Source organism: Apis mellifera, linkage group LG1 (assembly GCF_003254395.2).
Source record: "Apis mellifera strain DH4 linkage group LG1, Amel_HAv3.1, whole genome shotgun sequence".
Taxonomy (NCBI): domain Eukaryota; kingdom Metazoa; phylum Arthropoda; class Insecta; order Hymenoptera; family Apidae; genus Apis; species Apis mellifera.
In genome coordinates, this window is record NC_037638.1 from 9,817,736 (window position 1) to 9,832,098 (window position 14,363).

Consider the following 14,363-nt stretch of genomic DNA (forward strand, 5'->3'; position numbering starts at 1 on the left):
TTAAAAATTAAATTGGTTGATTTCATTTTATTTTTTATTTTTTTCTTTTTAAGTTTCAAAAATCATATGATTTATCGTCAACTTGATTTATTAAAGTGGCTGAAGAAATAAAAAAAATGCATCTCTTTTTTTTTCAAATATGAAAACAACGATTCTAATTTGTTGATGATATTACTTTTTCCATTTTAGATACATTTGGTTTAAAGATTTAAACCATTTTAAAGTCTATCCTTATTTTTATAAATAATATATACCCCTAAGGCAATATACATGATTCTTATATCAAAATCTTTTTGCTAAATAATCCTCAATAATATCTACTTTTTTTATTTTGACTCGATTTTTTGAAACATTCTCTCTATTCTCTTAAAACTGAAAGCAATTTTAATACTAATTTAAATCAATCGAACCAATCTTTCTTTCGAAGAAAACATCAAGCACATAGATTTTAATTTTTAAATTAAAATTTTAACAAAGTTCAAAATCTTTCGAATAAATTCTTCCATTACCAACGATATAATGATCCAACTACCGTTGAAAGCAAAGGGATCCGATACTTGAAGCGTGAATTAAAATTAGATGCTCTCTTTCAAGTATCGTAAACAAAACTTTCAAAGCAGAAATTACGAAAGCTCACGAATTTCGAGACTCAAAAAAAAAAAAAAAAAAAAAAAAAAAAAAAAAAAAAAAAAAAAAAAAAAAAAAAAAAAGAAAGATCACTTCCCTTCTCTTTTATTTATCGCTCGAGAAATGAAATATTACAGGCCATTTAATGACGACGGAATCTCCCGCAAATTTCCATCGATCCTCCGCCATATTTGATCCATGATTCACCGAATGGACATTCGAAACTGACGAAGATTAATCGATTCTGGTTCAATGTATCACGCAACCGCGATATTATTCGTCAAAATTCACGGCTTCTTCTATATCCCGAAACGCTCTTTATTGTCGTACGTCGGCTATTCTCGTGGTAAAAACAAAAGCTATGAATGACTTGCGCGGGACACACAGTGCTCGTAAATCTTCGACTTGTGACACTGTGCTGCTGCGACCTTCCAATTACATTCGATGGATTAATCTCACGATCGGATCCCGACGTTTCGGGGCCGATGACCCTCGCAACAAGCCTCTCCACCATCGTTTGTTTTGCTCTTCCCGCCTTTTCCGCGTGTTCCTCTTTTTCTAATCATCGGTATCAGTGGCGTTCGAGCGCCCCTCCACTTCCGCAGCTGTTGACTGTGCGCCCATCCGTTTAAAAACTCGTTGAAAGTAGCCCGGTCGATACACGAATTTTCAACGGAAGAACGCGCGTGCTGAGGGGATAATCTGTCCCGATTTTTATCCGCGGTTTTTGCGCCATTGTTTCGAGATTGGATTTTTATTTATAACAGGGAAACGATTGTCGTCCTAGTCGTTTCATCCCGATCGATTTTAAGAGGATAGATACGGGCGAGAGAGAGATTACATTTTCAGAAAATGTAATTGAAATTTTCCCGTTGTTTTATTCTATTGATTCGTCTTCGTGGATTTAAGGGAAGTTTGTCAAGGAACGTTAAACGTTAGATCCAAGACGACGGATTAAAATCGTAATGGTATCGCTTATCTTTGGTACGATGAAATGAATTTTAAATGTCTGGATTGTTATTCTATATCTGATATTAAATTTTATTTTGCATATGCAGTGGAATGTAAATGTTTCTGATTGAATGCACAGTTTTTTTTTTCATTTTTGCCAACATGAGATATATTTCGAAATATCAGTGGTCGAAATTATATTAACATTCTATTGGGCAATCTCTTTCGAATTGCAATTCTTTTTTTTTTTTCTTTTTTTTTTGTTTTCCTATAATTCTATATTCTATATCTTTAATTTAAAAATTTATTATTTAATCTCATAAATATTGAATCATTAATTTTGTTTCAATGTATGAAACAATAAAAATATTCGAGGATGCGAAGTCGTGTTTTGCGAATTTGAAAGAAGCTTTTCTTAAAAAACTTCCACTCCTTTTCAAAACTTTTAAATCTACTTTATTTCAAGTTGATAAAACATTTATTCACCCTCGTTGATCTCTTAAATTTACAATAGCGCAATGTATTTTTTAGTGATTATTGCTACGAAGACATTATCTTGTAGAAACAATTTTAAAAATTATTCAATAAGCTACTGAATACGATAGCATAATAACGAATAATCTATATACCACCCTTTATAATATAAAAAATTTAAAATTTAAAAATTAAGTCGAATTTAATATAATATTAAAATTATAATGTATTCCAAAATTTTTGTATAACTTTTCGTATTTAAAATATTTAAAAAATTAGGAACAATAATCAAAATTTTTCTCTTTTTTTGTTAATTTTTAAATAATAAATGATTTAAATTAATTTTAAATATTAAATATTTTTAAAGAAATTATTGATATAATATATGGAAATTGTCTCTGCCTGTTTTGATACAAAATTTTTCCAAACAAAAGTTTTCGATCATGCTAAATGGACTATAAAACTTATTGATAGGATCTTCTTAATCGGCTTATCTCGATATCAGAATCAAGGAAGCACCGTATTGATCTTCAATAGTTCTTCGAGTTCCTAGTCGCTTTCCTTGTTGCTGCATCCGCATATCGCGGATGATCAAGATGTACGTTCGATACGATCTTCTACTAGGCAAATTTCCTTCGTAACTCGTTTGGCACGTAGATTATGAAATTCTATTTCTAGCACGTAATACTAACGATGATTAGATTTGTCCCGCAGTATAATATTGCGTTATTGATGATTTATTTTTCCAAAAATTTTCTTTTTATTCATTTATTTTAACAAAAGAATTATTATTTTTATCATATTTTTATTATATTTCGCGAAAGTAAGTTGTTTTAAAAAATTAATTTAAATAATTTTGTTATTATTAAATCTTAATTTATTCTTAATATTATTAATTTTATATAATTTAAAATTTTAAATGAAATAAGAAAAAAAAATAAAATTAACACAAAATAATATCAGTTCTGTGAATATTTTCTATTCTATGAACTAATTTTCGTTTTCGATGTATTCATCAAAGTGCATTGGTTGAGATGCAAACTTTTTTAATTAAACATATTCCACAAAAGAAATTCAGACGAATATGCATTTCAATCATCGACGTACATAATTAATATATTCAATATATTATTTCCTAACGAGAATTCTTCCAATATATTATTTAATAATTCTATTAAATAATATATTGGAGGATTAAAAGTATTTGTATTTGTCTGAAATTCATATTAAAATATTTTTAATATATGACACATCTTATATATTCATTAATAATATTAATAAAATTCCCAAAAGAACAGCAATTCTTTTAATTATTTCCTTTCCTACTTTAATATATCATGTTACTTTATTTTTTATGTAAAAAAAAAAAAAGAATGCAACAAGAAATATTTTTCATTTTCTATGCAATAACGTACGCGTGAAATGGTTACGGTCTTCTGCAAAACGAATAAGATTTATATCGTCGTTTTTTCACGGCATCTTTCTTCATTTCCCCATGAAACGTATAAAAACCGATGGTAATTTCTATGAGTCATGATTTATGATCATTTTTTTTTTAGTACGTAAAATTAACGCGTTTAAAGTCGGATTATCGATAATGATTCTCGTAGAAGATGGTGTTTCCATCGTGCTTCTTTATCCCTGATAAAATGATTAGTTTCGAGTACAAGATAAAAGATATTTCGAATTAAAATAATCACGATGGCATTTATTGGCGGAATAAACGTTCAATAAATCAAGTTGCGTATAAAACTATTTTATTTCACACGGTAAATATTTTTTTTTCAACCGCAAATCAAAAAACTTTACATTTCGCTGAAAGTCGTTGTTTTTCGATTTTTTGTTTCTTTTTCTTTTTTTTATTTTGGAAATTCGATCTTTTTTAAAAAAAAAAGAAGCTTCTATTTCATGATTAATATGTAATTATGATTTAAAATCTTTTGTATGTTATTACGATACAATTAATGATAAATTATTTATTTAATAATATAAGTTTTAAATAAAATAAAAATAAAACTGATAATGAAATTTTTATATTCATCTCGAATCCAATATTTAATTTTTTCAACATAAAATATTTCAATATTCGTCTAAAAATCTAATATTCGTCATCAAAAATTTCTTATTGCATGGTTCATTTTATGCCACCGCAATTTCTTAATAAAAAATAAATTTCTAACCAAATTCTTATTTAATAATCCGATTCAATAATGAGACTCGATTATTCTTCTTTTCTTTTTAATTTTTATTTTACAAAAAGTTGATTCTACATTTGATTCTACACGTGTTTCAATTCGATATTCATTCATTCTTCAAGAACAGATCATAAGTTGATGAATATATAAGTTTCTGTTTGCTTTAATCATTTTATTTAAAAAATATTCCTAAATTTACACGAGGCTATTTTTGTTCCGCTAATTACTTGCGTTTCGTGCTAACCTGCGCATTAATTACATAAAGTATACCCTGTTACACACCCCGTTTGTCGAAGATGCAAAATTAAAGCAGGGACATGACGTTGTCGCTCGAAACTAATAACTCATGCTTGACCCTACCTGGCTTCCATTTGTCAACTGTGCTTAACGTGTCAACCGTTGCATTTCCATTGTCACGAGTGCACGAAAAACTTGTATGACGTAAAATAACAAGATGGCAAAAACTCTGACCCGTTCATACAATGGATGGCCCGTGTTTCTGTTTAACGTAAATTTCCTAACTGCTCAACATAAAATTTCCAAACTGTTCAGGAAAATGAGGTATACGTTACGCATGTTTTTCTTTCTGGATGGAAATGATGCAACAATTCGAGTAATTCTTGTTGAATAATTCCGCGAAAATCAGATTTGAATGTTGCGTTATTTGTGTTATTGAGGTTATGTTTGCTCTCATTGTTATCTTCATCGTTTCGTTGTTCCATTTTATTGAGATATCGAATTGAGAAGTTTATATTAATTTATCTTATCGAAGTTATGTTTGTTTCCATTGTTATCTTCATCTTTCCGAATATTTCATGAAGTATTATGTTTATGTCAATTTTGGCAACTTTATATAATGTATGATTATTGATTCAAAAAAATCGATTCAAAATAAATACAAAATATTAATGTACAAATATCGATCGAAGCTTATTTATTAATTGATAAACAATTTAAATTCAATGAAATGAGATAAAGATCATCTGATTTCGTTTTGTGAATTTAAACTATTTTTAATTTAACTAAGTCTTAAATAATAGTTTTATTAATTTTTGTGTTCTATCTTCTAGAATCGATTTCAATGTATTAATATGCTATATATTAATAATCAATCTTTTTGAGATTCAATAATTTTAAAACTATGGAAAAAATTCTTTTTTTTTTTTGAATAATTAATAATAGATATATATCTGTGCAATATTTGTAAAAGAAAATTACTTAAAATGCATTTTTGATATCAGCTTCATACAAAAAAGTTAATTTTTGAATTTCACCTTACATTATATTTGGAAAATAAGTTCTTCTATTGATCTTGAGTTTCATATCATGAGAACTCTTAAAATATAGTTGGAAAATATTCATATTTTCAGCCTTTTTCTATAAAGCGAATCTTAGAGAAGAAATTGCACAAATCTCGAGAATTCACATTGCAACTCATAGCTACTGAACGTGCCAGAACTTTTAAAAGAGCCGGTGTAAGAGGCAGTCTTCTTCGTACCTCGAAATTTCGTATCCAAAGAGTAACGCGACAATCTTTGCGAACGGAATCATCGACGGAATAAGATCTTAAGACAACACTTTCGCGTTGGATATTTTTAAAAAAAATAAATTTTGCTATTGGATAGCTTGTAATTGACAAAGTGATAGATCAAAATTCGTACACAATTTCTTAGATAACGTATTGAAACACCGATAAAAAGATTTTTATTAATTATTTTTAAAAAAAATATGGAAAGACAAAAGCGGTGGACATCGATCTTCGTAGTTTATAATGATTTGGATCACGAGAAAAATTTCTTAAACTTCATACAATTGTTTGATTTTCTAAAATTTCCAAAGATGAAATTATCTTTACTTTTTCAATTCGCTTTCTTAGTTTAAAAGCATCATCAAGGAAGATCAATCTAGCATAATAGAAGTGAGAGCCTCTTTCTTCATTATAAGCTCTGGTAAATTATTCTTTGATTTAAAAATTGACGATCCTCTATTAATTTTTTCTATCAAGTTTATATTCCTTTGTTATCAATACAATTTATTAGTTATAACTATACAATTAATCTCCAAATTTGATTAAAAAGTCAATCGTCCATTTCTTAAAATTACGTGCAAATGTAACATTTAAAGCCATATTCTTTTTTTAGTTACATGGTGTTAATGTACAAAATCATAAAGAAAATATATTCAAAACTGTTCTTATTTAATTTAATATTTTATACACAAACGATTTGAAGATCCTTTCTTTCCATAGTCAACTCGTTGTGTTAAGAGTATTTAAACACCCTTCTCTCTTTGCCTAACGAACCCGAACTATACGAGGTCATTGCATCGGAAAATGAAGGAAAATATTCAGACAAAGGGAATTCGAAGAACGTCGTGAATAAAGCGAATTATTTGAAATACACTTCACATTTTCTATATTTAAAGTCTACCTTTGAATGATCCGTATAATTTGAACCAGTTGACATTTATCCTGACATTTATATTTTCATCTTAAGCTTCAAACTTTTATTTCAAAAGATAATTTAGACCATACATATATATATCATTACAATGCCCCGTAACAAAAACTTTAAAACCGTTTAAATTCAGAAATTGTTCGATTTTGAAGTAACGTTGATGGACTCGATAATGGGATACTTTTGTAGTGGCGAACGAGTAAAACTATTGAAGAAGTATTTTAAAAGGAATGACGTAAAAACTGTACTTTAAAGCACTTTCAATTGATGGTACTTAAATTGATGAATTAATTAATAAGAATTATATAAAGATGGATCTTTATGAAATTATTAAAAGATAATTTTTTACTTTCATATCATTATTTACCTTGAACTACAATACAAGAATAAAATTTTATATTCTAACTATATATTTCTACCATTTTTTCTTCTATTTTTCTGTACAAATATACTATACTGTATTTTTTTTTTTTGCAAATAATCAACAAGTTATTCATTTCTATTTGATCTCTAATTCTATTCCTATCTCTAATAATATATAGGCCTAATAGATTGATGATGAGTCTTCTATAAAAACATGGTTTCTATAAAACCGTACAATGAATTAACTTTACACCCTTTCAATTTAAATTTCAGCATAGAAATAAAAAATAAGTCACGTTATTTTTTAAATATAACCTTAGTATTTAAGGTTCAACATTACTCGAATGATTATTTATAAGATACAATAAATATTATTCATAAATAAGAAATAATAATAATAATAATGACGAGTCTTTTAACAGCCTTTCAATGCAGTCTCTTCCTTTTCCTCTTATACTCTCGCGCCCTACAATAATACATCATCACATTTACTACTCGTATTTCTCACGATATTATAATTTATGAAATTTAATCCTTTCAGAACCAAATATTTCTGAACTATTAGAAAAATTTTCTATCATCATTTATTGATAATAAAAACACTCTCTATTATAACAAAACACATAACTAAAACAAAAAAGATATAAAGAAATTAAAATTTAAGAACAATTTTTACCGATATATAAATAAATTGAAGAAAATATCTATTTATTATAAATATATACTTTAGAATATGTTAATAGTTACGAAATAAAAAATAAATTTTAATGGATAACAAATAAAGATTAGTGAAAAGAAAAAAAGAGAAAGTTATTTTGATTCGACAGAAACACACAATCCAATAAGATGATCTAATTTTGTCGGTTGCACGACTCGTGGCATTAGGCATTGTTCAGGGTCGATAGTTTCCCACCCGGATGACGTATATATCGGTACATGGCAGTTGACAGTTTTTGCTTGATTAATTGTAACACACGTCATCAGCCTACGGGAATAGTTTAGTCCCCTGCGAGTGAGCCCCTTATTCCAGGCTTTCGATTCTATTCGTCGTAGGTATTACGGTAAAAAACATTTACTTCGAAACATTTTGACGCTATAGACTCTCACATCAATATCTTTTTGTCGATAAATTTAACTCTCATGTCGATATCTTTGCGTCAATTAATTTTTATGAGTAATCATTGTCTGATATATTTGACGTTTTGTTTTGTATACATCGCATTGTTATTTATATTAAAAAGCGTATGATAATATCCGAAAATAAAAGAAAAGATCATGCTGACGGACACGCATATTATATATGTCGATTTTGACAAGACAATAATGTTGAACGCGAATATTAAATAAAATCAGATCGTTAAAGTATTTCAATGAATATAATTATTTAATATTAAAAATGAACGCGGAATGTATTCGTATTTTTGCGATTATAATAATATAATTTTATGTATTTTATGTATTATATTTATGATATCTATGATTATTGAATGTTAAAATATCATTGTAAAAATTAATTCGAATATATAAAAGAGAGATTTATAAAAAAATTAAGTAAAAAATACATTTAACAAAATTACTTAAACGATAAATGAATCACGGAGAATTCTATTTCAATAAAATACTCGATAAATATACGAACAAATTTTTCTTTATATTTCTTTTAATTTGTGTTCAAGAACATCCCCTATCTTCCAAATGAATATCTCTATCAAATGCTTAATATTCTCTTCTCATAATTATCTTTACTCTACAGGATCACGATTTCTATATTTAAATGAGAAATATAAATCTGAATATTGTCTCTCATTAAATAGACGAGAAACTTTAAATGATTTATCAAACGTAAAAACATGATGAAAATATAACGCAACACACTATTACATTAATGCGTTCTTAAACAAACAAAGTAGCAATAGTAATCTGTATATCATTTGTATTCGATTGATTCGATACTGTTATAATCTTATATTAATTTGTTGAAAATATTTCTGAATATTATTGTACAAGATAAAAAATATTTAAAATCACTATGATATTTAAGAATGAATAATGAATTTGATTTTTTCCTATCAATTTTATTGTCGTCATGATGCTCTTTCCAAATCATTGAATTTTTATTTGAATCAGTTTAATCGAAATTCTTTTATATCCAAATACTATCTTTTATATCTATTATTGCGGAATCGAATATGACAAAATGATAAATTGCACGTAATCTTCGCTTGACATAAAAATATTTTTCTATGATATATACAATATTCTATACGTATAACAATATTAATAATTTTTTATATCTATTATGAATCTAAGGAAAGAAAATTGTTTATCGAAATAATATAAATTGGTCGATATTTCATTAATAGTAATTTTTAATATTTTCCGATTACTAATATCTATTAAAAATTCTTTATTTCGAAATAAAATTAGATCAAATCTATCTATCTCTGTCATATTCGTTTCGTCTAACAAAAATATCAATTTTTTAATAAACCTCAATACTTTTTATTAATTTTTGTATTTATTTTAACTTCTTTTATTTATAAAATTAATCTTCCCAAGTATAAAGCTATAAATGAATAATTTACGAGTCACATAATTTTTATTTCTTCTCACCATTTAACAAATGTCTATAGAATAATAGAAAAAAACAATATTTTATATGACTGTGCGTAAATGTCGTCGACAACCGCACGGCAAATTGATTGCCCAGTATTAGACACGCGTGTGCCAGGGACACAGAGTACTCGTCACATACGTTGAAATTGAGACATATCGCGGTTTTTGATGTTGAATGACGATATCCACGACCGACAATGTATAATATAAGCGTTTTCGGATCGCGTCATTCTGTAAATAACGTTCCACCGCCTAAATTATATCGCGCTGCGCTCAGACCGCAGTCCAGAATGGAATAGAATTAAAATTTCAAGCCAGTCCCTCGTTACATAAATCGGACTCTCAAATAGCTTTCGTTGTCTCCAGGGTGAACCGTAAAACTTTTCTCTCTTTTCCTTTTCTTCTTTCTTTTTTTCATTTTTTTTTATCTTTAATTATATACTTTCCTCGATCGAAGTTCATACACGGAAAAATGGAAGAAGTTACCGATGAGATTGTTATAATAATGAGAAACTTGATGGAATATATATCACGTAGAAATTATCATGTAAAAATCGAAAAGGAAAGAAATGAATTGATGAATAATGATTCCTTTTTTGAATTTTTGAAGTCTTTTGTGATTAGTGGTTATTCTGCCCGGATAATTTTTGTGTTATAGAGTATTATTAAATTTCTGAAATAATTTTTTAGATTTTTACATATGAGAAACTTAATAATTCGTGATTTAATTTTTTTTTACTATTATCTTGTTCAAAAGTATCAAAGGAATTCAAAGTATTTATATTTAACTTTATTATTAACTAATAGTGCAAGTAGTATAGAACAACTAATAATTTAGAAAATGAAATAGATATGAACTAGTGATCAGACAAAGAGTGTGAGCCACTATATTTATCTGATCAGCCATGTTTTATTCCTCCGACTACGTTTCTCTTATATTACTTGAAAAAACAAACTACAAATCTGTGAAATGTTTTCAAATTATACAATTTTTCAATTATCCAAAATAAAACTAATAATCTAAATGAATTTCAAAACAACAAATCACACGTGCAAAAGATATTAATAAATTCCCAAAATCTTTCTAAAATCAAAGTTAAAATTTCAAAATTAAAGTTCCTTGAATCTCAACGATTCAAAATTCCAAATTCCGCGCCAATTACGTGCACGCATAAAATTCATTGATCACCGAGTGATCAATGATGGATCGAAGAAGAGAAACAAAGGGGGAAGTGGAAAAAATTAGCCCCGTATACCGGAAATGGCGGATCCACGCGCGATTCATCCGCTATAACTTAAAGCAAAAGGCAGTAGTTAGCACCAGCAGTATTTCCCTGTCACTCGCAGCCCCCCCATATGGCCAGTGCACCTAGCTACGTGTCCGTGTATCCCCGCCATAATCATTGGACGTCCGAACACGTGCGTTCGCACATGCGTCCTTATAGATGTTACGGATGCGCGATATTTGCAACATCAAAGGAAGCTGGGATCGTGATATGCGTGGTTGACGCGGATAATTGAGGCTCGATGGAAATTTGATAAAATCGCTTTTATCTTGAAAATGAACGAGACGAATATAAAATATGATTTTGTATTAGTCCGAAGAAAAGAAATGACACATTTGAATTTTCATGGTTGATAAGATATTTCTGTATAATTTATTTTATTCGTGACAATCGGAGCAAGATTAAATTACGATATTATAGTATGTATTATAGTTAATTTTTAATCGTGTTACATCGAATAGTTTGATTTGATTTAATGAGAGTTTTAGTAGAGAAAAGTAAAAATTGATTAATTTCACATGGAAGTTGTCTATATATTGCTATTATATACTAGTAGCTATAAATTATGTACTATTCTGCGTTGTCTATCCATTCTGCACAAGTAATAGTGGATAGTTTGTCTATCAGGTATCTCAAAATGGAATCATTGAATAGAATCATTTTTATGTATGATAAAATTTTAAGCCTCGTTTATATCCTTTTCCCATTTAATGTTCTTTTTATAATTAACAAATATACATTCACATTTGTATATTCAAGGCTCAATTTTGTAAACTCAAGTCTTGTTTGCAAATTGAATAATCAGAATATTAAGAAATAGTCATCAAACAGGCAAACCAAGCATCCACGTAAGATATAATCGTATTTTCTGTGTAATAAAGGGCACGCTCGACAATTCTCTGTCCTCTATTCCACCAACCAACTCTATTGTCATTAATTTGCCGCTGGAGGTGTAGCGCGACAAGAACAAAATGGTAGATACACATACGTTACAATTACAAAACAATAGGATAATTTATAAAATAACGCGAATATGAATATAATTTATGCTCCATTGAAAAAAATATAAACATCCTCATGTCACGAATAAAATTCAATTATATTCAGAGAATATCTGAAAGAGACAAGAACCACTCTAAAAAAGTTTATTATTCATCATGAAAAAGGCTCGAACAATCAAACGAAAATTTGAAACAGGTAACAAATAACCATTTTTCTTTAATATTATCAAAAGTGTTGATATTAGAATTCCAATAGTCAATACAAGAAAAAAAAGAAAATTAAAATACAGCTATTGTAAAAATTCGTTATTGCGTATTGATGATTTTATACGGCGTTCTTGATTGAGGCTCGCCGAAAATCGGCGGCTGAATGTCGTCAATCATCGTTTTTGATGAAAACGTCAATTGCCTCTCGTCGAGACCCGATGAATCCACGAAACCCGCGAAAGACAAAATGGACGGATGAACGCAGACTCGATAATTTATCTATTCATCGTATTTTTACCGGGGGAAAAAAAAACAATCTTTGTAATAAACGATTTTTACCGTGGCAGGAAAATACGAACCGAATCTCGAAACTCGTGAATTTGGTTTGATTATTGAAATATAAACTCCCGCATGCTGAAAACGATAACAGAACTGTTTTCATATTTTTTTTCTTTTTTTAAATTATTGTTATGTTATTGTTGATAATTATTTAGCCTCGATTCGATTATTCAATTTTAATTCAAATTTATAGTTATTATTATTATTTATTCGATTCGCGAAACTATATTGTAATTAAACGAATTGGAAAGAAATTGGCTAAACGATCGCGATGATTAAATGTTTAATTATATTGAATTAAATGCATAATCAAGAAAATTTATAACATTACAACAAAATTTATAACATTATAACATTATTTATAACATTTCATACTAACCTAATGAAAATAATATACAGCATCAATATAATTTTGTATTGTTATTGTGGCAACATATAATGAATTAATGAAACTGTAATTAAAATTTAACGAAATTCGATACTTGGAATTTATATTATGCATATTTATATAAATAACAAATATACAAATAACAATTTTCATCTTGTATAAATATTTAACAACATGTAATTGTTACCAATTTTATTTTACTATCAATTGTAATTCTTCGACATCTTTCCGTACAACAAAATTAAAAATCCACTACAAATAATTATTATCAATGACTATTGGAATCCTTTTCCCTATTATCTTTCCTTATTGAATAGATTCAACATTAATATTTAATATCTCATTTTTCCATGACATTATAAATTACGAATACATCATAAACTTTTATTAATATTCAATATCTTATTTTTCCATGACGTTATGAATTACAAATATTACGTCAATGAAGTTTTATTAATTTCCAAAAAGCGCGGTCTCGATTCGCTACGAGTTGTTCTCAAAGCTCGATAGGGGCGCTAGCAATCAATCGAACTTTCCCATTGCTTTATGACATATGATTCCCTCCAATATAAACAATCCTAATTGAAAGTGAAAACGTTATAGGTTCACCATGAATCCCGGTCAAATTATGCTTTAAAAGGTATTATCTCGTCGCTTTTCAAAACGGCCACAGGATTTGATCCCTGTAGGACCGCAAAACTCACGTTTCAATTGGACTCGCGGTACGTATTTGCGCGCCAACCACCGAAACCACTAAACGATTAATTAAATGCGATGGAAGTGTAATTTGCCTTGATAATTCCGAACAATCGCATTACAAAATGTCACGTGTTTATTCATCCCGCGCTTCTGTATTTTGTATTCGTACTGTGTCTCGATTCAAACAAGCGAAAATGGATTCATAGACGACTTCTCTTCGGAGGGAAGCATTGAAAATATTATATTTTTAATAAATTTGAGCGTATTATTGCAACGATTACAGTGTAATAGGTAACATATTATTAAAAGGACGATAGTTTTCAATTAATATTTAGAATACTGATTAGTAAAGAAATATAGTTCAGGTGACGTGAACTTTGACATGATACAATGCAACAAAGAAACATTATGTATTATTTAGATCAATCATGGTAATTGAAAAATGTTTTATCGACTCGAGTGATTCGAATTGTACTTCATGTTCAAAATTATCACTTCAAATTATAAAAGACACAAAATTGTAGACAAGATATAATTTTCACAATGTTTACTGGATGATAAAAAAAAAAAAGAAATATAATTGTCAATTCTATCGATATGATATATTTGACAGTGCTTCTATATACACTTTCTCAATTTTTTCTCAAACTATTCAATCTTATCTGCATTGTCATTTTTTAAATATAAATTCATATTACATTTCAATCTCTCAAAACAAGGACTGTTAATGAAGTTGTCAAATAAAATTTATATTATATAAC